This window comes from Nicotiana attenuata, chromosome 11 (genome assembly GCF_001879085.1).
Source record: "Nicotiana attenuata strain UT chromosome 11, NIATTr2, whole genome shotgun sequence".
Lineage (NCBI taxonomy): Eukaryota > Viridiplantae > Streptophyta > Magnoliopsida > Solanales > Solanaceae > Nicotiana > Nicotiana attenuata.
In genome coordinates this window covers 1,693,341-1,695,120 of record NC_031999.1, presented here as the reverse complement: position 1 = coordinate 1,695,120, position 1,780 = coordinate 1,693,341, and positions in this window count along the sequence as shown.

Here is a 1,780-nt window from a genome sequence, read left to right as displayed (position 1 = left end):
AAAAAAAGAAAAAAAACCTAAATTTTCTTTTCTTCCTTTCTTGGTCAGTTTGTTGGAGCGGGTGAACCCAAAACGTCCATTAATTGACTGTTCTTGTTAAGAACAATCAATTAATGGTTGTATAAGTTCACATTTTCTTCTTTCAAAAGTTCATTAACGGGTCCAGTCCGAAACAGCCCTAGGTAATTTCTTTTCCATTTTCTGTTTTCTTTCTTTCTTTTCTTCTCTTTATGCTATCTTCTGCTTTCTTCCACTTGTTTCTTTCTTTTAGCATGTATGACTTAGATAATGACAGTGTTTTCCTTTTAATTAGTATTGTCTGTTGGTTTCATCTGTCAATTGAAGCATGCCGAATATTGTAGTTTAATCTCGATTATATCGAATTTAGAATAATTAGGGTTAATGTTAATTTTTTTTATAAACTGCCTGATTGCTCTTTGCCTTCTCCATGTTTTTTTTTTTTCTGATTGCTCTTTTCCTTCTCTATATTTTATTTTTATTTTAATAATGAAAATATCAAAAAAATACCATGCATCGCGTTTAGGTTTTGTTTTACATTTTTAGGATTAATTAGTTAATTATTTATTCTATTAAAATTGAAAATCACAAAAATGGCTCATTTTATATTTTTTACCTTTTAATTTTTAGATTATTGATTTTTTCTCTTTTAATTTAGGATCAAGAAATTTTATAATTATTATAATTAGGTAATTAGTTTAATTTTATAATTAGATTAATTTAGGAATTTAATATAGGAATTTTAATTAAAGAAAAAGAAAAAAAAAGAAAAATAAGAAGAGAATTTGAAAGAAGGGGTTTTAATTGAATTGGATTGTTTCAATAACCAAAATTAACCCCAAACCCGTTCCCAAACCCAGGTCCAAAATTGCCTTACCCGGTCTACTCCTTTCATAGCCAAAACGACGCCGTATCACTTTGTTTTGATCTCAGCCGTTGATCACTTTGGATCTAACGGCTGGGAACTAAATAGCCTTTTACTATATCAGTGTCCGAAACTGACCCCCTACCCCCCAAAAGCTCCCTCAGTTCGTCTCTCCCAATCTCTCTCTTACCTCTCTGAAACACCGCCGCTGGCCGCCGTCGGAAATCGCCTCACGGCGGCGGCGATACTCCAAACCTCCCCAAAACGATACCATACAACCCCTGTCCCCTCCTCTTCTTGAATCCAACATCAATTTCCCCAAAAACACTCTCAAACTCCCCGGATTTCAGATCTGAGTTTCAACCTCAAAACCCTAAGTCACCCAAATGCCACCAAATTCACACCCTACAATCCTCGCACCCCTCTAAACCCTGAACTACCATAAATCCCCTTCGAATCAGCCCCAATCTGGTCGAATCTTAAATCTAAGAATTTCGGGAAAAAAAAGAAAAAACCTAAATTTTCTTTCTTCCTTTCTTGGTCAGTTTGTTGGAGCGGGTGAACCCAAAATGTCCATTAATTGACTGTTCTTGTTAAGAACAATCAATTAATGGTTGTATAAGTTCACATTTTCTTCTTTCAAAAGTTCATTAACGGGTCCAGTCCGAAACAGCCCTAGGTAATTTCTTTTCCATTTTCTGTTTTCTTTCTTTCTTTTCTTCTCTTTATGCTATCTTCTGCTTTCTTCCACTTGTTTCTTTCTTTTAGCATGTATGACTTAGATAATGACAGTGTTTTCCTTTTAATTAGTATTGTCTGTTGGTTTCATCTGTCAATTGAAGCATGCCGAATATTGTAGTTTAATCTCGATTATATCGAATTTAGAATAATTAGGGT